Source organism: Phoenix dactylifera, chromosome 3, assembly GCF_009389715.1.
Source record: "Phoenix dactylifera cultivar Barhee BC4 chromosome 3, palm_55x_up_171113_PBpolish2nd_filt_p, whole genome shotgun sequence".
In the NCBI taxonomy this organism is placed as follows: Eukaryota; Viridiplantae; Streptophyta; class Magnoliopsida; order Arecales; family Arecaceae; genus Phoenix; species Phoenix dactylifera.
The window spans coordinates 12,564,310-12,588,647 of record NC_052394.1 but is presented as its reverse complement, the minus strand read 5'-3'; positions in this window follow the sequence as shown (position 1 = coordinate 12,588,647).

Here is a 24,338-nt window from a genome sequence, read left to right as displayed (position 1 = left end):
TAATAGAATATACTTTTCTCTCCTCTTGTTCGAGAGTTTTAGGAGGGAAGAGAAGTACTTTCTTTCCTCTTGTTTGGGAGTTTGGAGAAAAAATAAAAGAAAACATAACTTTTTAACACTTTTACTAAAATACTCTTATTATAAAGGGGCATGCTTATGAGTAGAGGTAGAATAGGTATTATAAAAAAATTATTAAGTTTCAATTCCTTTCTCTCCAAATCCTTCTACTTATGGGAGGAAAGAAAGGAGAGAATTTGTGGAGTGATTGATTAAAACCCCATTTGATTTTGATGAGCTCAAAGCATTTGAGTATATCTTGTGATTACTAATGAATTCAATTGAGTGTTTCAGTGAAAATCCTGTCCAAGTGTCTCTAGACTTGGTTCATATTTTGGATAAGTTAAGAAGTCTGCTGAACCAAGTCTGAGACTCGAGTCGACTCCCGAGTATCACGAGTCGACTCCAAGCGTATCAAGTTCACTGGCACGAGCTCGAGTCGACTCCAGATAGTACGAGTCGACTCCGACTGAGAACAGAAGAAGAACAGAAAGCTTCACTCAGAACCTGTCAACGAGTCGACTCCTGAAGTGCGCGAGTCGACTCCAATGTTCAACGAGTCGACTCCAGGGTAGTAAGAGTCGACTCCAAGAGTACACAAGAAAAGTCAGAGAGCAGTTTTCGGGTCTGAGATTCGAGTCGACTCCAGTGGAACGCGAGTCGACTCCGATGGTTGGCAGTCGACTCCAGAAAGCAAGAGTCGACTCTCAGCGGTACACAAAGAAAAAGTCAGAGAGCATTTTATGGACTCTGAGATTCGAGTCGACTCCCGCAATACGCGAGTCGACTCCGAGACTGCGACCATCGACAGACAGAAAACCATGTTACTGCCTCTGAGATTCGAGTCGACTCCCAGACAGCTCGAGTCGACTCCAAGACAAGCTTCACGTCAAAAGGCAGAAGACCAACTTTCGGAAACTGAGAGCCGAGTCGACTCCAAGGAAGTTCGAGTCGACTCCAAGACTGGATGAGCCAAAAGACAGAGATCGGGAGTTCGGGCTCTGAGATTCGAGTCGACTCCAGGACAGTCGAGTCGACTCGAGTGGACAAAATTCAAAATTGGATCCACGGACTTCAGTGGATGAGCCGACTCCAAAATTGCCAGGTCAGCTCCAGAAGTTGGCGAGTCGACTCCAGGTCAAGACGAGTCGACTCCCAGTCGTGACGGCAACTTTAATTCAAATTTGGAACAGTTGCCGAGTCGACTCCGGAAAAGCTTGAGTCGACTCCCGCTACAGCCGAGTCGACTCCTGATCGCGCGAGTCGACTCCAACCCACCAACGGTCATATTGTCAGGCTGCGCAGAGTGTGCAGAACGGCAGAAAAAGCAGTGTAACGGCTAGTTTCCGTGGGGGTTGGCTTAAATAGCCACAGAGGACTGTAGCAAGGCAGAGAACACCATTCCACTCCAACTAATCAAGATTCAAGCTCTGCAACGTGCTCTTCAACGAAAAAGGAAGATCTGCATTTACTGCTCCAACTACATCTTCCCAGCAATTAAAGCCTTCTCCTCCTGCATTCAAGTCGACTACTCTTTCAAGAGGAGACCGGAGTTCAAGAAGCCATTCCTCTTCAGCTTAAAAGCGTTTGAGGGCTTCTAACTCTCTTTGATTATATTGTTTTAATCTGCTTTTGAGAAGCTATTTTCTTTCTTTCTTAACTTGTATTTACTTGGTTCAATCGGGGATTGAATCAAGGGGATTAAGGTTGGTTGGTGAGCCAAGTTAAAACCAACGTGTGTAAGGGTTTGATTGTGAGCCCGGAAAACAATCGGGGTTGGTTCTAGTCGGTGAGCCTGGGAAAACCGACCGAGTTCGTTGTGAGCTCGTAAAACAACAAGTTTGGTTGTGAGCTTGCAAAACAACCGGCTGTAATCCAAGGGGTTATAGTGAATTCCCAAGTGAGACTTGGGGAGTGGACGTAGGAGCAAGGGTTAGCTCCGAACCACTATAAAACTTGTGTTTGTGATTGATTGTCTCTTCTTCTTCCTCACATCACTCACAGCACTTAGCATTAATTAAATAACTTGCAATAGTTTTTAATTAATCATCCATAACGTTTTAATTATCAAATTATTTTAAAACCCAATTCACCCCCCCTCTTGGGTTGTCTATCTGGGCAACAAGTGGTATCAGAGCCAAAAACTCTTCCACTCAAGAGTTAAAAGATCAAAATGACAACCCCATTTGGATCTTCTCACATTGAGGGTCAGTCCACCCAAAGACCCCCTTTCTTCAATGGATCGACTACTCATACTGGAAGGCTAGGATGAGAATATTCATCCAAGCCCAAGACTATGAGATGTGGACCATTGTAGTAAATGGCCATACATCCCATCCACATATGTAGATGGTGTTAAGGTACCCAAAAAAAGGATTGGGATGAACATGACATGAGGAAGGCACAATTAAACTCTAAAGCTATGAATGTGTTTTATTGTGCCTTAGAGAAATGAATTCAATAGGGTCTCTACTTGCAATTCTGCAAAAGAGATTTGGGACAGACTTGAAGTGACCCATGAGGGCACGAATCAAGTAAAGAATCCAAAATAAAATATTTGGTTCATAAATATGAACTATTTAAAATGGATTCTAAAGAAACAATCACATGCATGTTCACTAGGTTTACTGATATTGTCAATGGCCTAAAAAGCCTTGGCAAGAACTATACTAACAGTGACTTGTCAGGAAAATCCTTCGGTGTCTACCAAGGTCGTGGGAAGCTAAAGTGACGGCAATCCAAGAAGCCAAGACTTGAACAAGCTTACCACTTGAGGAGCTTCTTGGATCCCTATGACGCACGAGCTACCATGAAACAACACAACGAGGAAGAGTCCTCCCATAAGAAAAAGGTAATAGCTTAAAATCTACTTCATCTAACAAGGACTTGTCTTGCAGTAGCAGCAGTGAAGAAGAAGAAGATGAGGAAGATGTGGTGAGGCTTCTTGTGCGCAAGTTCAAGAAATTCATCAACCACAAGAAGTCCTATCATCAAAGGAGAGGCCCCTCAAATTCCTACCGCAAGGACAAAGGTAAGGAAAGGAAAATGAGGGGATTGGGTGTTACGAGTGCAAGAAGCCGGGTCACATAAGAGCTGAGGTCCCTTACTAAAGAAGGGGAGCAAGTACAAGAAGAAGAAGCCTTGTCACACCTATCCGACTCCGACTCATCATCCTCATCAGATGAAGAACAGAAGAGAAGGCCAATTTCTGCTTCATGGCAACGAAAATGAGGTAACTTCGATACGCATGTTGATTTTACATTTGAATGAACTTATGATGCGTTTAATGATTAATGATTGAATATAAGAATATAAATGTTAAAAACAGAGAATAAAAGTAACTAACCCAAACTTATATTCATAAGTATGATTCATTACTTAAGGATAAAGATAATCTTACCAAAGAAAATTAGAACTTAAGACAAGCAACCAACTTCTAATTAAGCAAGACTACAGCTTATACGAAAGATAATGAAAACTAACTAAGGAACTTTCAGAACTTAAAAACCATAAACAAATCTTAAACAAGGATCTCACAAAAGAACTAAATGATTTAAAAGCAGAAAATCAAACATTAACTAAAGAACTTGGAAAATACAAACCTTTAGTTGAAAAGTTTACAATATAGTTCTGAAAAGTTAAATATGATACTTAATAATCAACGAGCCGTATTTAATAAAGCGGGTTTAGGATATAAACCAAGAAATAAACAAAAACTTCTTAGTAACTTCTTTGTTAAAGCTGGAAAAACTAAATTAAGAAAATAACTTGCTTTTGTTGTGGTACAGTAGGTCATAAAGCAAATGTGTGTAATTTTAGGAAAAGTAAAACTAAAGAAAATTAAAAAGGTATGGGTTCCAAAAGGAACCAACTTGACTAACCATGAAGGACCCAAGAAAACTTGGGTACCTAAGATGACATGATTTTGCTTGTGTAGGAGTGTCTTGCAGCCAAGGTCAACAAAAACTGCTGGTATTTGGATAGTGGCTGCTCAAGGCACATGACGGGTGATAAAGATCAATTTTTCACCCTTGAAGCTAAGAAGGGAGGTGCTGTGACTTTTGGAGACAACAACCAAGGTCACATCATTGGTATTGGTAAAGTTCAAATCACCCCTTCTACTTTTATAGATAATGTTAGATATGTTGATGGTCTTAAGCATAACTTGTTAAGCATAGTCAATTATGTGTATAGGATATGATGTTATGTTTAAACCATCACTATGTATTATAACAAATCCTAATGATAATAGTTTTAGTTTTTAAAGGATTAGACGTGGTAATGTATATGTTGTAGACCCAGAAGATCTTGCAAAACATAACCAATGTTTAGTTGTTAATGAAACTAAAGAACAATGATGTTAGTTGGTTATGGCACCGTAAGTTAGGTTCATGCAAGCATGGACACAATAACTAAACTAGTTAAAAGAGACTCCGTGATAGGTTTGCCAAAATTAAAATTTGAAAAGAACAAAATATGTGAAGCATGTCAATTTGGCAAACAATCTAGGAACTCTTTTAAATCCAATAAATGTGTCTCTACCTCTAGGCCTCTAGAATTATTACACATGGACCTATTTGGTCCAACTAGAACAACAAGCCTAGGTGGAAATAAATATGGTCTAGTTATAGTAGATGATTACTCTAGGTACACATGGGTCATGTTTCTAGCGCATAAGAATCAAGCATTTTCTATATTTAAGAAGTTCCATAAGAAGTAACAAATGCTAGAGAGTCTCCAGTCATAGCCATTAGAAGTGACCATGGTACCGAATTCGAAAATCAATTATTTGACGAATTTGTAGTAAAAGGGATACCCATAATTTTTCTGCACCTAGGACACCAAACAAAATGGAGTTGTGGAAAGGAAGAATAGAACACTAGAGAAATGGCTAGGACTATGTTATGTGAAAGTAACTCCCTAAGTACTTTTGGGAGAAGCCATTAATACCCTCTTGTCACATATAAATAGAGTTTTATTAAGACCCATTATAAAGAAAAGCACTTATGAACTTTGAAAAACAGAAACCAAAAAGTTTATTACTTTCATGTCTTTGGATGTAGGTGTTTTGTACATAATAATGGGAAAGATAGTCTAGGAAAATTTGATCCTAAATCTGATGAAGGAATATTCTTAGGTTATTCTACAACTAGTAAAGCCTATAGAGTCTTTAATAAAAGAACCCTAGTTATAGAAGAATCTATACATGTTGTTTTTTGATGACTCCTAGTGACATCTCTCTAGTAAGAAGGTTAATTTTGATGATGATGTTGAAATACTTGAAGAAAAGATAGATGAGATGGGATACAAGATAATAATCAAAAGTTGATTGAAGGAGAATCATCAAGCCAGAGGGTATTGTGGATCATGGGCTAACTAAAGCTTGGAGGTATGCTCATGGGCATCCTAAGGAACTAATTCTAGATGATCCATCTCAACCCGTTAGGACTAGAGCATCACTTAGAAATTTGAATAACCATCTAGCTTTTGTTTCACACTTTGAGCCCAAACATATAGAAGAAGCCGAAAATGATGTAAATTGGATAAATGCAATGCAAGAAGAACTAAACCAATTTACTAGAAACAAAGTGTGGGATCTAGTAGAGAGACCTTCTGAATATCTAATTATAGGTACAAAATGGATATATAAAAATAAGCTAGATGAAAATGGAATTGTTATAAGGAATAAGGCTAGACTAGTAGCAAAGGGTTATAATCAAGAAGAAGGCATAGATTTTGATGAAACCTTTGCTCCCGTAGCTAGACTTGAGGCTATTAGATTATTATTAGCATATGCATGCTCTAAGGACTTCAAACTGTATCAAATGGATGTAAAAAGTACTTTTTTAAATGGGTATATTAATGAGGAGGTATATGTAGAACAACCTCCTGGTTTGAAAATCATCAATATCCCAATCATGTATATAAACTAAACAAAGCACTTTATGGTTTAAACAAGCACCTAGAGCATGGTATGAGAGGCTTAGCAAATTCCTATTAGAACATAAATTCTCTAGGAGAAATGTAGATACAACATTATTCTGAAAAAGCAAAATAAGGATATGTTATTAGTACAGATTTATGTTGATGATATCATTTTCGGTGCTACTAACAATCGCCTCTGCGAAGAGTTTGCTGATTTGATGCAGAGTGAGTTTTGAGAATGAGCATGATGGGAGAGCTGAACTACTTCCTCGGGCTTCAAATCAAACAATCTGAAGGAGGCATCTTCATCAATCAAGCAAAATATGTCAAGGAGATGCTCAAGAAGTTTGATATGGAAGGAAACAAATCAATCAGCACCCCCATGAGCTCATCATGCAAATTAGATCAAGATGAATCAGGTAAATCTGTAGATCAAAAACTTTATAGAGGTATGATAGGATCTTTACTATATCTTACTGCAAGTAGACCTGATATTATGTTAGTGTTTGCATGTGTGCTAGATATCAGGCTAATCCTAAAGAATCACACCTAGCTGCAGTTAAGAGAATTTTTAAATACTTAATAGGAACTAAGAACATAGGCTATGGTACTCTAAAGAATCTAGCCTAAACTTAATAGGGTACACAGATTCAGACTTCGCTGGATGTAAGCTTGATAGAAAAAAGTACCAGCGGGTCGTGTCAGTTTCTAGGAGAAAACCTAATCTCATGGTTTAGCAAGAAACAAACTCGGTTGCATTATCCACTGCAGAAGCTGAATATGTGGCAGCCGGGAGTTGTTGTGCTCAAATCTTGTGGATTAAACAACAATTAGAAGATTATGGCATTAAACAAGATAAAATTCCCATTAATTGTGATAATACAAGTGCATTAATCTAATTAAAAATCCAATTCAGCATTCAAGAACTAAACATATTGAGATAAGACATCACTTCATAAGAGATCATGTATCGAATGGTGATGTGTCACTCCAATTTGTTTGTACTGATAATCAATTAGCAGATATTTTTTACAAAACCCCTAAGTGAGAGAGGTTTAGCGTGCTTAGGAGGGATTAGGAGTGATTGATCCATCCTAGTGGGAGTTTCCACTAGATTAATTGATTTTGATGATTAGAATGCGGTTAAAATAGAGTTTCTATTCATTGATCATCAAATCAGATCCCAATTAGGTGTTTTTCCCTCATTTGGCACGGTTATAGCATGACTTTTAGGTGCGTGCCAAGGTTAGAGACGACTCGAGTAAGTTTCAGAGCCGGCTCCTAAGGGGGAGTCGACTCGCGCATTTGCGGGAGTCGACTCGCAAAGATGGCAGCTGAGGGGGAGTCGACTCGCACATTGTCGGAAGTCGACTCGAAGTCTACAGGCGCATAAGGAGAGTCGACTCGCGCATATTCTGGAGTCGACTCAAGGTCGAGTCGACTCGCGACTCAGGGGAGTCGACTCGCAGTCGGGATCCGACTTTTTAACCCTAGGTTTGTCGTTTCGCAAACACTTTTCTTTCAAGCCGCCACTGTTCAAAAGCCCTAGAGCCGACTCCTAGGTCGTCCCCGATCGTCTCCAACCTCTGTTCGGTCGATTTTTCACCGGTTCTTAGGGTTTTCGTCCGTTCCTAGGTCGTCTCCGGTCCGTCCCGAGTCTCCTCCGTCGACCTTTCTCCGTCCTTTAGGTGTTTCTTCCCGTTTAGGTCAAGATGCCTCGTAAGACCGTGGTTAGGAAGAGGTCCCGTCCCGAGGCCGGTCCCGAGCGGCGCTCCAAGGCGCGGCACGATCCCGCGAGGCAACCACCTCCGGCTCGTTCCCCGCCTAGGGCGGTTCCCGCGAGGCCATTGGCCGGGAAGGTCGTCTCCACCGGGAGGTATGTCGATTTCGACTTCCTCTCCCGGGAAGGGTTCACCATAGGTGAAAGACTTAGGGTCCAGGGCTTAGAGTTCTTCCTTACATTGGACCTCCCCACATATCCAGGGCTCGTTAGAGAGTTTTACGGTACCGTCCATCGGGGAGATGGGGGTATCGAGGGCACAGTAGCCGGTGTCCCTGTGTTTGTCACGGAGGATCTTATTGGCCACATCCTCCACCTTCCACTAGTAAGGGTGGCTCCCGCACACCCTGAGGATAGAGTTGAGGCCCTTACGGTCGTCTTCGGGCATCCACCTCAGTCCCCCCTAGACGAGGTATCTGCTAGCTCACTTCCTGTTGAAGTGAGAATCCTTTTGAGTATTCTGTCCAGGTCCGTCTTTCCTAAGACAGGAAGATTTGATTTTGTAAATGAGAGAGACCTAGCTATTATGTCTTACATTCTTCAGGACACCCCGGTCAACTTCCCCAAACTCATCTATAGGTATATGTGTGAGCCCCTAGATAGACCTAGGCTCACCCTCCCATACGGCATGATTTTTACTCTTCTCTTTAGGGAGTACGAGATTCCCATTCCTGAGAGGGAACCCTCTCGTGCATTGCGATGGACAGATCGCTTGTGTACGGGGACCATGCACAGGATGGGGTTTCGGAAGAGAGAAGGGATCTGGGTTAGGAAGTCGTCCCTCACCGCTCAGACCACCAGACCTTCACCTAGTCCTGAGCCCGATTCAGACTACCCAGACCTTCCAGACCATCCAGACCTTCCATCCACTCCTCCTGCTCCTACCACCTCCGCCGGACCTTCCTCCTCGGCACCACCCTCTATGGCGGTCCGGATTGATCCTGAGCAGCTCTGGGAGCTGCGACAGGAGATAGTCAGAGAGGTGAGGGATGAGCTGCTTCGGGAGCTCCGAGGTGCGGTGCCTGCTCCCACTCCTGCACCCGTATCTTCTCAGTTGGTCCCTTCCTTGACAGCCGTGACTGACATGACGGCTCATGTACGGGAAGAGATCTACAATGTCCGGAGTTTGGTCCAGGCCCAGTTCCACAGCATGAGTGAGGTCACGAGCTCCACTCGACAGATGCGAGAGGAGATAGGTCGTGACATGCACACCACCACCGAGGGGGCCGAGCGCTTGTCGAATGTACTCATCGACAAGCTGGACGCACTTCAGACATCGGTGACTGGGCTTCAGGCGTCGGTGACAGAGCTCTCTACTACACATAGCAGAGCCACTACGTCTATTATCACGCAGCTTGGACATGTGACAGATGCAGTCACCCTCCTAATGGAGCAGAGCCGATTGAGAGGAGGAGCACCATCCTCGAGAGGAGGAGCCACCTCATCGAGAGGGGGAGATACATCCTCGAGGGGGGGATCTTCATCCTCGAGGAGACCATAGATGTTCTTTTTGCTTTGTTTTGTATTGCTTTGCTTTACGTATTGTATGCTCAAATGTATTCACATTCATATCAATACAATGAGTAGACATCTTATCTTCATTTCTGTGCCATTTGATGATTGGTTGTGCCATTGATTGTGTGTGATTACCTCCTTTTTGGTATGATGACAAAAAGGGGAAGAAATATGTATACAATATGTAAAGGGGAGAAATATGGATGAAATATGTAAAAGAAATCAATGGAAATCAATAAAAAGATAAACTCTTAAAAACACACACAAATTTGTTCTAAGTGGATTCGGTACCTCGAGGCTCATTATCTCTCTTTTGGGGCTCCTAATGGAGTAATCTCCAGAATCTATTCAAGGGATATTCGGAGATTAGCTGAATCCTACTCAAGAACAAATTGACAGATTTTTCTCTAAAAACAAAAAATTCAGTTCAAAAACTTCAAAGCATTAAAAGGAAATTCAGAGAATCAAAATATAGTTGAATGCATATGTTGAGGGGGAGAATCTGAATTTTAATCAAGCTAAATCATTAATGACATATAAGCCAAACAATTGATTGCATAATATGAAGGCTTATATAATTCCAAATGAAAGGGGAGCTTTAACTCCGAAATTTGTTGTTTCACTCCTTTCAAACTTGGATAAATTAAATTATCAGACATTTGAATTCATTTATGGATTTTATTTCATTATTTATTGAGCAAGTCATTTTACATATACTCAAAGTTTTGTCATCATCAAAAAGGGGGAGATTGTGGAGTGATTGATTAAAACCCCATTTGATTTTGATGAGCTCAAAGCATTTGAGTATATCTTGTGATTACTAATGAATTCAATTGAGTGTTTCAGTGAAAATTCTGTCCAAGTGTCTCTAGATTTGGTTCATAGTATTTTGGATAAGTTAAGAAGTCTGCTGAACCAAAGTCTGAGACTCGAGTCGACTCTCGAGTATCACGAGTCGACTCCAAGCGTATCAAGTTCACTGGCACGAGCTCGAGTCGACTCCAGACTAGTACGAGTCGACTCCGACTGAGAACAGAGAGAAGAAACAGAAAGCCTCATCTCAGAACCTGTCAACGAGTCGACTCCTGAAGTGCGCGAGTCGACTCCAATGTTTAACGAGTCGACTCCAGGGTAGTAAGAGTCGACTCCAAGAGGTACCCAAAGAAAAGTCAGAGAGCAGTTTTCGAGTCTGAGATTCGAGTCGACTCCAGTGGAACGCGAGTCGACTCCGATGGTTGGCAAGTCGACTCCAGAGAAAGCAAGAGTCGACTCTCAGCGGTACACAAAGAAAAGGTCAGAGAGCATTTTATGGACTCTGAGATTCGAGTCGACTCCCGCAATACGCGAGTCGACTCCGAGACTGTGCGACCATCGACAGACAGAAAACTATGTTACTGCCTCTGAGATTCGAGTCGACTCCCAGACAGCTCGAGTCGACTCCAAGACAAGCTTCACGTCAAAAGGCAGAAGACCAACTTTCGGAAACTGAGAGCCGAGTCGACTCCAAGGAAGTTCGAGTCAACTCCAAGACTGGATGAGCCAAAAGACAGAGAATCGGGAGTTCGGGCTCTGAGATTCGAGTCGACTCCAAGGACAGTCGAGTCGACTCGAGTGGACAAAATTCAAAATTGGATCCACGGACTTCAGTGGATGAGCCGACTCCAAAATTGCCAGGTCAGCTCCAGAAGTTGGCGAGTCGACTTCGGGTCAAAACGAGTCGACTCCCAGTCGTGACGGCAACTTTAATTCAAATTTGGAACAGTTGCCGAGTCGACTCCGGAAAAGCTTGAGTCGACTCCCGCTACAGCCGAGTCGACTCCTGATCGCGCGAGTCGACTCCAACCCACCAACGGTCATATTGTCAGGCTGCGCAGAGTGTGCAGAACGGGCAGAAAAAGCAGTGTAACGGCTAGTTTCCGTGGGGGTTGGCTTAAATAGCCACAGAAGACTGTAGCAAGGCAGAGAACAGTCATTCCACTCCAACTAATCAAGGATTCAAGCTCTGCAATGTGCTCTTCAACGAAAAAGGGAAGATCTGCATTTACAGCTCCACCTACATCTTCCCAGCAATTAAAGCCTTCTCCTCCAGCATTCAAGTCGACTACACATTCAAGAGGAGACCGGAGTTCAAGAAGCCTTACCTCTTTTTCAGCTTAAAAGCGTTTGAGGGCTTCTAAACTCCTCTTTGATTATATTGTTTTATATCTGCTTTTGAGAAGCTTATTTTCCTTTCTTTCTGTAACTTGTATTTACTTGGTTCAATCGGGGGATTGAATCAAGGGGATTAAGGTTTGTTGGTGAGCCAAGATAAAACCAACGTGTGTAAGGGTTTGATTGTGAGCCCGGAAAAACAATCGGGGTTGGTTCTAGTCGGTGAGCCTGGGAAAACCGACCGAGTTCGTTGTGAGCTCGTAAAACAACAAGTTTGGTTGTGAGCTTGCAAAACAACCGGCTGCAATCCAAGGGGGTTATAGTGAATTCCCAAGAGAGACTTGGGGAGTGGACGTAGGAGCAAGGGGTAGCTCCGAACCACTATAAAACTCTGTGTTTGCATTGGATTGTCTCTTCTCTTCTTCCTCTCACATCACTCACAGCACTTAGCATTAATTAAATAACTTGCACTAGTTTTTAATTAATCATCCATAACATTTTAATTATCCAAATTAATTTAAAACCTAATTCACCCCTCCCCCTCTTGGGTTGTCTATTTGGGCAACAGAATTGGAGACCAAATTTTTTTCTCCTATTCCCTCCTTTTCTTTCCCTTTCCCTCCACTGAAAAACTTCCAAACATCAAAATTTTTAACTTTCCGTTCCATTCCATTTCTGATGACCCAAAGATTGATTCATAGATTGATTTTGATGATCACAAAACCTTGAAGTATAGATACTAATGTTTATGTTGCAAGGAGAAAGATATTTATTTTGCAAGGAACATAGCAAGTTGGAAGAACACAAGAAGGCCTCCAAAGCTCTCAAGTTGGAAGAAAGCTACAATTTATTGGCCCAAGTTTAAAGTTCAAAGGATTCAAATTGGAGGAGTAAAATCAAAAGAAAAATTCAAAAGAACAGTGGAATTCGAGTCGACTCCAGTGGAATTCGAGTCGACTCCGGAGAAGTATGAGTCGACTCCGGAGAAGTATGAGTCGACTCCTAGGAGTCACAGACAGAAAAGTCAGAGAGTAGTTTTCGGGTCTGAGATTCGAGTCGACTCCAGTGGCACGCGAGTCGACTCCAATGATTGGCAAGTCGACTCTAAAGAAAGCATGAGTCGACTCTAAGCGGAACACAAAGAAAAAGTCAGAGAGCATTTTTGGGACTCTGAGATTCGAGTCGACTCCCGCATTGCACGAGTCGACTCCGAGACTCCGCGACCATCAACAGACAGAAGACCAAGTTACTGCCTCTGAGAGCCGAGTCGACTCCGAGGAAGTTCGAGTCGACTCCAAGACTGGACGAGCCAAAAGACAGAGGATCGGGAGTTCGGGCTCTGAGATTCGAGTCGACTCCCAGGACAGTCGAGTCGACTCGAGTGGATCAAATTCAAAATTGGATCCACGGACTTTAGTGGATGAGCCGACTCCGAAAATGCCAAGTCAGCTCCAGATGTTGGCGAGTCGACTCTGGGTTAAGTCGAGTCGACTCCCAGTCAAGGCATGCACTTTAATTCAAATTTGGAACAGTGGCCGAGTCGTCTCCAGTAAAGCACGAGCCGACTCCTGCAACAGGCGAGTCGACTCCTGATCGCGCGAGTCGACTCCGATCCCAACGGTAATATTGTCAGGAAGTGCAGACTGTGTCCAACGGCTCTATTTTTGTCTCTAACGGCTATATTCTTGTTTCCACGTTATCTAAAGCTATAAAAACAAGAAGAGAGCTAGGGGAGAAGTAATGGAAGTGGGAGAAAACATTTAGGAAAGAGATTACAAGGGAAATCTCCCATAAGCACAAAAAGGGCCATCCAAAGAGAAATAGAGAGAAGAAGAGCTTCCAAGTGAATTCCAAAGCTTCCTCTCCATCAGTGTGCTGCCTCGGTGATCCTCTACTTCGTGCCAAATCAGAAGAGGGTCAAGTAAAGAAGAAGTCGAGCTCCTCCATCTTCAAAACTCGTTTGAGGGCTTCTCTTTACTCTATTTGTTTATATTGTTATATTTGCTTGTTTAAGAAGCTTTGATTTGTTTTAAACTTTGTTTTATTATCTTGTAACTTGATTCAATCACGGGATTGAATCAAGGGGTTAAGGTTTGTTGGTGAGCCAAAGGGAAAACCAACGGTGTAAGGTTTGTTGGTGAGCCAAAGGGAAAACCAACGGAGATAGGTTTGTTGGTGAGCCGAGGGTAAAACCAACGTGTAAGGGTTTGATTGTGATCCCGGGAAAACAATCGGAGTGGTTCTAGTCGGTGAGCCTGGGAAAACCGACCGAGTTCGTTGTGACCTCGTAAAACAACAAGTTGGGTTGTGAGCTTGTAAAACAACCGACTGTAATCTGTAGGATTATAGTGAAATTCCCAAGAAGTCTTGGGGAGTGGATGTAGGTGCTGGGGTGCACCGAACCACTATATGTTTGCTGTGTTTGTAATGCTTTTTGTCATTATCTAACTCACACACTTACTCACTTAGATAAATTGCTTGCTTAACTATTATCCGCGAATTTTTTAGTTGCAAGCATACTCAATCAAGTCACATTCTATACATCAAACTGTCGCTAAGTTTAACTTTCACTGCGCATATATACAACGTAGCATAATTAATCAAAAAGTGCTAGAAGTAGCTTAAAAGTTTTAAAAGACCCAATTCACCCCCCCTCTTGGGTTGTATCTACTGGGCAACAAGTGGTATCAGAGCAGGTGCTCAAGATTAATTATTGATCTCACGATCAAGAGCCAAAGATCATGACAACTCAAATAGATAGTTTTCTAGGAGAGGGACAGTTAATTGATAGGCCTCCACTGTTTAATGGCATAGACTACACATATTGGAAAGCACGCATGCGCATTTTTATTCAATCACAAAACTATTATTTATGGAAAATCATAATAAATGACCTTCATACACTCTCAAACTATTAATGAAAAGGACTTAGCACAATTGAATGCTAATGCTATGAACATATTATATTGTGCTATTCATGAAACGAAGTTTAATGAAATTTCTGCATGCTTATCTGCTAAGGAGATCTGGGATACTTTAGAAACTATTTATGATAAATCTCAGATTAGCTCACATGTGCTTCAATTGCGTACTAACAATGAGATTGCAGAATCCTCCACAGTAGCCGAGTCGACTCCCAGTTTGTCCGAGTCGACTCCTAGAGAAGAACAGTCTGAAAGGCAGAGACACAGTCTTGAAGACCCTGTGAACGAGTCGACTCCAAGTAGTTCCGAGTCGACTCCCAAGCTAGCCGAGTCGACTCCAATAAGGTCCGAGTCGATTCCGAGGCAAATCAGCTTCCTAAAGACAAGAAAAAAGAGGAAGCAAGAAGAAAGGAAGAAAGAGATAAAAAGGAAGAAAGTCTTGACCAAGAAAGAGTCAAGCCAAAAAATAAAGGTTAGGAGCAACAATGATGATATTAGCTCCAAGAAACTACAAGAGGTAACTGACTTGTGCTTTATGGCACAAGAAGACAAGGTAAAATCTGAATCTACTCTTACCTCAAATGATTTTCAAGAAGAATTCTCTTATGATGAATTATTAAATGCTTTTCATGAGTTGTATAGTGAATGTAGAAAATTAACTGTAAAGAATAAAAATCTTAAGAAACTAAATTCTGAAAATGAAAGCTTAAGGTCATTTTCAAAAGAATTGATTCAGAAAAATCATAGCTTAATTAAAGAAAATTAAAACTTAAGTAAAGAAATTAATCAATTAAAATCTTTTATTAACAAATTCACCGTAAGTTCAGAACGATTAAAAATGATGTTTGAAAGCCAACATGCTGATTTTGATAAATCAAAATTTAGCTTGACTCCTTCACTTAGCCATAAATCTCTAGAGAAAAAGGTTATCAATTTACCAAGCAAACCATTAAATAAGATAACTTATTTCAAAAATGAAAAGGATGGGAATAACAACTTTACCTATCGTTCTAGTATAATTAAATCAAATGGTAAAGTTATTACTATTAAACAGATATGGGTTCCAAAAGGAACCATATGTCCTAACTCTCAAGGACTCAAGCAAGCTTGGGTACCCAAAATGAGAAAATGAGGATGTACACATAGGTGTACCAAGGTACCTATGGAACATAAAGAAACTTAAAAAGTTATTAACAAAAAAAATAATAATGAAATCAGTAATTCTTGCATCTCATCATTATTTGTGCTTTAGTATTTGATATGATTTGCTAGTAGTGATCAATTTTGTGATATAGAAAATACTTTTGGAAATATAATCAAATCTCTTCATTTTTTAGTATACTTTACTCACTATTGGATAAGTTGCTAAATGATTAATCAATTTATTAAGAATAACTCTATGAATTCTCTATATGCTTGATTGAGAGTTATTATCCATGGCATTATTGTTTATTGATCATAGATATGATAATGTGTACTTGGTATGCTTTTGAATATATGCACTATGAATACCAAGAAACCATCCTTGGCATATAAAATCAACTCATGCTAGTATGTACTTAATCTCAAAAGACCTTGCCATAGGCTTACTTAGATTATCTACTTAAAGGTCAAAGTTTTGCTATGCATGCTAACTAAGGAAACAAACAAAAATCATTTCTAAATCTAAAGATGTTGTTTCCATCTCCAAGTTTTTCAAAAGCTTACATTGGATTTATTCTTGAAAAATAAAACTGAAGTATTTTTCTGTATTTACTAAATCTTGTAAAAGTGGTTCAAATGATAAAGGTTTCCAAACTGTGAAGATAAAGAGTATCATGGCACAGTGTTGAAAACCAAAATCCTGATAAAGGTTATACAGAAAATAATATTAAATCCAATGATTTCAGCACCAAGGACACCATAAGCAAAATAGGATTAATAGAATTCTTGAAGAAATGAAAAAGACAATTATGTATGATAGTCATCTACTTAAATAATTTTTAAAAGACTATCATCACTGCTTGTCATATATATGATTTCTATTTTTGATAAAAATTTTGATCTTCTGAAAAATGGAAAATGAACCATTGCATATCTTTCATATTTTTCAGTCGTACATGTTATTATGAAAATAATGCCAAATCTGATAAAGATACTTCTATCCTTGGATATCATTCATCAAGCAATGCATATAGAACATTCATGAAAAATTCTAGTTGTAGAAGTATCAATTCATTTTATTCTTTATGAGACTAATGATTTATTATCAAAATACTAAAATCAAATTATATGGTTAATCTTTTACATATACACTTAATGAAGAAAAATTGATGACTACTAAAAGACTAAATCAAGAAAAGAGGAAATAGATCTTGATAAAGATTCTTACATGATTAGAAGTAAAGATCATCATTATCATGTGCTTGCTTCATGAGCTTTATATTCTGTCAAATGAATGTGTAGAATTCACTCCTATGTGGTTACTTCATTAAAAAGGAGATCTATGAAAAATAACCACCATATTTAAAAATACACATTACATATATGATAAAGCAATATGTGATTTAGAACAAGCATCAAAAGCATGATATATAAAAGCTTAAGCAACCTTTTTGATAGAAAGTAATAGTGATAAATCTATGCATCAAAAAGATGAATTTGTGATATCTTATTTGCTCAAAGTATGCATTGATGACATCATTTTTGGTTCTACTAATGAAGAGTTATATTGCAAAGTGAGTTTGAAATATGATGAATGAATTAACATCTTCTCTCAAACTCCAAATTAAGACAAACAGGAAAGGGGATCTTCATTGACCAACGTTAGTCCACAAGAAAACTCTTATAGAAGATTGGCATGAAGAAGGTATATCTATGACCCCATCTTGTAGAATTTGAAAAGGATGAGCAAAGTAGATCTATTGTGTTAAAGCTGTATTGAAGCATGATAGAATAATTATTTTATCATACAGCTAGTAGACCAGATTGTATGCTCATTATGTGACCGTGTGCAAGACTTCAATCTAACTTTAATTAATCATATTTTATTGATAACAAATAAATCATAATCTGAATTTTGATAGAAACAAATATTTAAGATAAATTGATTAAAACATAGTTAACATATCTTATTGATAATTATCTTAAGCAAATAGAATCTAAACTAAATTGACTTAAACTATCTTGGTTAATGAATCTATCTCTTTAGTTTAAATGATATGTGCTTGCTTATATTTAGGCAATCTCTTGAGTAAAGTGACTCAACATGCAACTATTGTCATATCTTATATTGAGTCATCTAGTTAAAAAAATATATATGTTGGATGAATGCTTTGTATCTTAAAGAAACTAATGACCTTCCTTCAAGAAAGAAAAATGAGAAATTTCAACTTGAAGGATATCTTCATGTAAGATACACTAAACATTCACAAGCAAACAAGAGAGAGGATCTTCTTCAGCCAAAAGTTCACACATAAGAAATCTAGTTTGGCTTGAAGAATATATAATGAATAGGTAATTTAGATACCTTTCTCACAAATTAGTTGAGCAAAGTCAGTAACTTAAATCTTATTATGGCATGATTAAATTCTTTAATTATTAATTTTTGATATCATGTCTATATGTGTATTGACTGACTTATACTTTTAGAAATTATTTCATGGTTTGCCCAAACTAAAATATATCTTTGCCTATGTCATAACCATGAAATACACAAGTATATGCTTAAAATGTTGATGTAAAATAACTTGTGAGAAGTTATGAATCCTTGAGCATAATGAAAATGTTGTTTGCATGATATACATATATATGATACGTAAGATTAATTCTCTATTCTGCTCTCTCATGAAAATTACTTGAGAATAACAAAAAGAGAGAGAGATAAAGAAAAGAAAATGGATATTATTCAAGAGAAGTAAAATCCAAGTAGAGGCAAACACTTCAACCTTAAGGAAAAGCAAAACAAACTTAATATATTCGACACATTTGTGAGACTTGTGTGAGCATTCTTTTGGAAGGGATAAAATCCATAATTAATTACACTTAAACAGGGAGGTTTTGAAGTAAACATTTTAACCTTTCTATATTGCTCATCATAGGGATGGTGCCAATGGGAAGGCTAGTGGTAGTACCCGGCACTATTTGACCCAACTATTCGGTGTAGGGCATATTAGGGACGGCACAAGAGGGAGGCTAGTGGTAGTACCTCGTGCCCCTTCCCAACTCCACTGGATAGGGAGCAAATAGAGTATAGAGCATAAGAAAGTTATAAATGAAAAACAAAGTAAATGAAAGTAGAATTAAGTCAAGTTTTAATCACTTGGAAACACACCTTAAGGATGAAATTAGTGGAAGATTATATTTAAATAGGGGGAGTTAATTCGAAAAGAATTGATTTCGATCCTTGACATGCTTGTTCTTAATATTTTAATGTATGACTTAACACACACTATATTTTGCATATAGCATGATATTTTAAATTATGGGTTCTCAATATTTTTTGTAGTTCCCCATACTTGGACAACTTGATTGAATGAAATACTACATAACATCTTTGTTTAGTTTTATTGAAAAGAAATTTCAGATTTGTCATTCACAATCATTGTTAAAATCTGAAAGCTAAATAAAATTGTAGAAAGGAGAAGAGAAGAATATCTCTATTTAGGAAAAATAAATTGATTTTGATCTATCTTTCTACTTGCCTAACTTTGATACATAATGTCCTAATACTTGTTAAAATATCCTTTATTGTGTATCGAAACTCAAAATTAAACACAAAGATTCTGAAAGTGCTTTAATGTTATTGAAATATGTATTTTTCAATCGTAACAATTTAAGATGAGCTACATTGTGAAAGATACATATCTCATATTATGACTTAGAAAGCTTTTATTGAAAATCCTATGTAATTCAGAATCTGATTTTGTATAAAAGCTTAAACTAAATGTGATTTTTAAAATAAAGTCTTACTTTAAGAAAAACAGAATTAATTTTGATGCCTTTGGTGATTGCTCCGATACGCATTTGAAACATATCATTTCTTATCTTCAAAGTATACTAATATTGGTTCAAATGATGTGTCTTTCGATGATCTTGATTGCAAACAAAAATTTCTAAATATATGATTTTATTTTGATATTAAAAAGATTTATTGTGATTCATGTATACATCGCTGAAAAACTATCATTAAGAAATTGAGTTCTATAAATATATATACCTCAATGATCATCTATATATTTTTCTCTCCTACATTCTTAAAGATTTCCATCAGAATATATATAGAGTGAATGATCTAAAAGCTAAAAATATTTCACCTCACTCAAATGACTCTAAAAGAAAGAAAATGTAAATGCTGTTGAAAGAAACTGAGCGTCAAATGAATCATTTTCTGATTAATATTTCAGTACATTTTCTCAAAGATTAAGAGGAAGCATAACTTGTTCTTGATAGATTAAAAAGGGTGATTGCTATAAATTTTGAATAATTCTTGATCACTCTCCATTCTCGATATCATAGAATTTCAGTTCTATTCACGTTTGTCATTAAAATCTGAAATTCAACAAAAGAAAAGAATGATTAAAGAAGTATGCATCTTTTGAGGGGGAGCTTTAGATATTCAGTATCTTATCCTAAAGTTACTTCAATTTGATGTATACCTTAAATTTTATGGATTGATTTTGATGAACCTACTTATATTACAAGACACGCTTTAATTACCTTGAGATGAGTTCTATAAAGGTTGTCTTATCTCAAACCTTGAGTCTTATGAAAATAAGCTGAAACTTATAGAAAATATAGTTTTGAGATTGACAATTTTATTGAACATTATCTTCAAATTCTAAACTCTTAAATGGAATGATCAATAGAGGGAGAGAAAGAAAATTTCAGAAGGAGAGGTCTCACGGAACTTAATCGCGTATATCTATAACTAAAGGAGAGAGGAAGAATACAAAATGAAAAATGATCCTAATACTCTCCAATATGTATCATCTGAAATTTAAATCTGAAAATCTTTATGATACACCTTGAGGCATGTTATTTGGTTAATATATCTTCTGCACAAATCATGAACCAAATTGCAATTCAAATAGTTGATCTTAAGAGCCTCTAATTTAATGAAAAAAGGAGAGAATAACGTGTTAAATTTTCTTGAGTATCTCGTAGAAAATCTATTTTGGAATTCACTAATGAGTCCTAATTGGCTTGCTCTTTAGAACTTCAATATTGTGCCAATTCATATTTTTATATATGTATCAAATCGTGCTTATTTTCTAAAGGAATAAAAGAAAGTCCTTAAAAGAGCTCTAAGATATATCATAAATTGATGAATTCATATTTTGGTATTTGTGCCCCAATGCTCTTATTATCATAAAAAGAACTTTGAAGTCATGATCCAACATGATGATATGTTTTTCAAGTATATAAGTTTTGATCTTCAAGTATATAAAATCAATTAAATTGCTCTCATGTTGATAAAATACTTAATAGATTGGGCAAAAGTTCTTCAATGAACAAGCTTTCATACTTATTATTAAAGAGAGGTTAGATTTCCACTCATGTTTTTTCTTGAATATCATTTGTGGTACTTCTTGAATTAACCTAAGGAAGATTCCACCTACACTTGATTAGAAAACTATCTGTGGTATCAAATTAGAAAATCTCTTGAATTCACACTCGATGTGTTCTGCTCTGATCTTTGTACTTAATGTTTCACTATCTTTTTGATGTTGTCAAAAAGGGGGAGAAATATCTAAGTATATGCTATATACTCAGAATGCTTTATTACTTTGAATTGAATACAAATCAGCTTAAAATTTAAATATGTTGATTGTGTTAAGCTGATTAAATCTAAAGCATTATCATGAAGTATGTTTTTAAATATATATGTTTTCCACTTCATGCAACTTAGCTATGTATTACTTCTAGAAATCAATATCTTTTATATTGCATATACTTCAAGTTTTGTCATCATCAAAAAGGGGGAGATTGATGACCCAAAGATTGATTCATAGATTGATTTTGATGATCACAAAACCTTGAAGTATAGATACTAATGTTTATGTTGCAAGGAGAAAGATATTTATTTTGCAAGGAACATAGCAAGTTGGAAGAACACAAGAAGGCCTCCAAAGCTCTCAAGTTGGAAGAAAGCTACAATTTATTGGCCCAAGTTTAAAGTTCAAAGGATTCAAATTGGAGGAGTAAAATCAAAAGAAAAATTCAAAAGAACAGTGGAATTCGAGTCGACTCCAGTGGAATTCGAGTCGACTCCGGAGAAGTATGAGTCGACTCCGGAGAAGTATGAGTCGACTCCGGAGAAGTATGAGTCGACTCCTAGGAGTCACAGACAGAAAAGTCAGAGAGTAGTTTTCGGGTCTGAGATTCGAGTCGACTCCAGTGGCACGCGAGTCGACTCCAATGATTGGCAAGTCGACTCTAAAGAAAGCATGAGTCGACTCTAAGCGGAACACAAAGAAAAAGTCAGAGAGCATTTTTGGGACTCTGAGATTCGAGTCGACTCCCGCATTGCACGAGTCGACTCCGAGACTCCGCGACCATCAACAGACAGAAGACCAAGTTACTGCCTCTGAGAGCCGAGTCGACTCCGAGGAAGTTCGAGTCGACTCCAAGACTGGACGAGCCAAAAGACAGAGGATCGGGAGTTCGGGCTCTGAGATTCGAGTCGACTCCCAGGACAGTCGAGTCGACTCGAGTGGATCAAATTCAAAATTGGATCCACGGACTTTAGTGGATGAGCCGACTCCGAAAATGCCAAGTCAGCTCCAGATGTTGGCGAGTCGACTCTGGGTTAAGTCGAGTCGACTCCCAGTCAAGGCATGCACTTTAATTCAAATTTGGAACAGTGGCCGAGTCGTCTCCAGTAAAGCACGAGCCGACTCCTGCAACAGGCGAGTCGACTCCTGATCGCGCGAGTCGACTCCGATCCCAACGGTAATATTGTCAGAAAGTGCAGACTGTGTCCAACGGCTCTATTTTTGTCTCTAACGGCTATATTCTTGTTTCCACGTTATCTAAAGCTATAAAAACAAGAAGAGAGCTAGGGGAGAAGTAATGGAAGTGGGAGAAAACATTTAGGAAAGAGATTACAAGGGAAATCTCCCATAAGCACAAAAAGGGCCATCCAAAGAGAAATAGAGAGAAGAAGAGCTTCCAAGTGAATTCCAAAGCTTCCTCTCCATCAGTGTGCTGCCTCGGTGATCCTCTACTTCGTGCCAAATCAGAAGAGGGTCAAGTAAAGAAGAAGTCGAGCTCCTCCATCTTCAAAACTCGTTTGAGGGCTTCTCTTTACTCTATTTGTTTATATTGTTATATTTGCTTGTTTAAGAAGCTTTGATTTGTTTTAAACTTTGTTTTATTATCTTGTAACTTGATTCAATCACGGGATTGAATCAAGGGGTTAAGGTTTGTTGGTGAGCCAAAGGAAAAACCAACGGTGTAAGGTTTGTTGGTGAGCCAAAGGGAAAACCAACGGAGATAGGTTTGTTGGTGAGCCGAGGGTAAAACCAACGTGTAAGGGTTTGATTGTGATCCCGGGAAAACAATCGGAGTGGTTCTAGTCGGTGAGCCTGGGAAAACCGACCGAGTTCGTTGTGACCTCGTAAAACAACAAGTTGGGTTGTGAGCTTGTAAAACAACCGACTGTAATCTGTAGGATTATAGTGAAATTCCCAAGAAGTCTTGGGGAGTGGATGTAGGTGCTGGGGTGCACCGAACCACTATATGTTTGCTGTGTTTGTAATGCTTTTTGTCATTATCTAACTCACACACTTACTCACTTAGATAAATTGCTTGCTTAACTATTATCCGCGAATTCTTTAGTTGCAAGCATACTCAATCAAGTCACATTCTATATATCAAACTGTCGCTAAGTTTAACTTTCACTGCGCATATATACAACTTAGCATAATTAATCAAAAAGTGCTAGAAGTAGCTTAAAAGTTTTAAAAGACCCAATTCACCCCCCCCTCTTAGGTTGTATCTACTGGGCAACAATTTCTTTCTCCTCAATTCCAAGTTTTCAAACGGACCCTAAAGAAACACTACAACGAATGGGAGTTTTGGCGACTCTATTTTTCCGACGCTAGGGGAAAGCGTCGGAAAAGTTTTGCCCAGCCCAACCTTTGCCGATGCTTTTAGTAAGCGTCGGTAAATCCAAAGAAACGACGACGCTTTTAAGCGTCGGTCAAAGATTTCGAATCTACGACGCTTAAAAGCGTCGTTAGAAAACTTTAAACCCCCCAACCGGCCCCGTCTCCTCCATTTTCTATCGGTCGAGGCCCTTTCTATCAGTCGGTGCCCTAGCTCCATCGCCGACTTCTCAGCTCCATCGCGATCCGTGGCTTCCCCGCTGCCGTCTTCCTCCTCCTTCTCTGAGGTAAGCCTCCTCCTCCTCCTCCTCCTTCTCGTCCTCCTCCTCTTCTATCGGTGCCGTCTTCCTCTTTGTTTTGATCTCACCTCCATCCCTAGCCTCGATCGGCGATCGAAGATTCCGATTCTCCGCCGCCGTCGACCTCGCCGTCGTCTGAGGTAAGCCTCCTCCTCCTCCTTCTCTTCCTCCTCCTCCTCCTCCTCCTGTTTGTTTTCTTCTTGTCTTTAACGCTCGCCCGACCTCCTCTCCTCATTCTCTCTCGGTCGATGCCCTAGCAGATATTCTTGTTGATGAAGTTCTACTTCATTACATTTTTAACCTGTCCTCTACATCCATCAATTCATTTGGTTTTTATTTTTGAGTTGAGCTATAATAGCCTGTCTTTTGAAATTGCAAATCAAATATTTTTTACGCTATGCTGCTTTGCTCGATATCCTTATTTTGTGCATTAATACCTCATGCTGGCGGTTGTTGATCTGTTAAAGCATGGGCAAGTGACCATTTAGGTGATAATGTCGTGCTTTTTGGTTAATTTGACATTATTTTGCAAGCAAGCATTCTAGTTTTGAGTTTTACACTTTAAATTATTCTCTATTCATTCTTTAACTGAATCATG